This window comes from Neomonachus schauinslandi, chromosome 11 (assembly GCF_002201575.2).
Source record: "Neomonachus schauinslandi chromosome 11, ASM220157v2, whole genome shotgun sequence".
NCBI lineage: Eukaryota > Metazoa > Chordata > Mammalia > Carnivora > Phocidae > Neomonachus > Neomonachus schauinslandi.
In genome coordinates this window covers 7,019,148-7,019,705 of record NC_058413.1, presented here as the reverse complement: position 1 = coordinate 7,019,705, position 558 = coordinate 7,019,148, and positions in this window count along the sequence as shown.

Below are 558 nucleotides of genomic sequence, written 5' to 3'. Positions count from 1 at the left end.
AGAGCGTGAGTTCCAAAGATGGGGGAGCTTGGCCTGAAGAATTCCTCCAGGAGAGCAGCTGTGGGACTGGCTGTCCTCAGTCCTTGCATCCAGGTGGCCTGCTTGTGGGTCCTCAAGAACCCTGATGCGCCTGCTTCCAAGAACCTGGAGTTGGGTGCTGGGGAGGAGGAAGGGGCCTATTGTGGGGGAGGTCATGGCGCTGCTGTGAGTGGGGGCCGCTGCATGTGGGTTTGGGGATCCTTTCCCTGCTTGCCACTCTGGTTCTTGATCCCCCTGGAACAACCTAGGCCTCCTTTCCTACTTAACTCTGCTCTCTGCTTTGTACCCCAGCCCTCCCCCATCCGCCCTGCCCTTTATGCCAAACTGGTTCCTCCTCATTTTTTACATGGTGATTATGAAACTCTTGCTTCCAGCCTTGAGGGTAACTGCTATAAATGCCTTTCTAAATGTCACCGTTTCCTAGCAACTGTGATGGGCTGATAAAGAATTTCCATAAGGGTGTAAATGTTTGCCATTGGCTGAGAGCAGGCAGCTGAAGGCTGAGCCCCTACCTCCTAG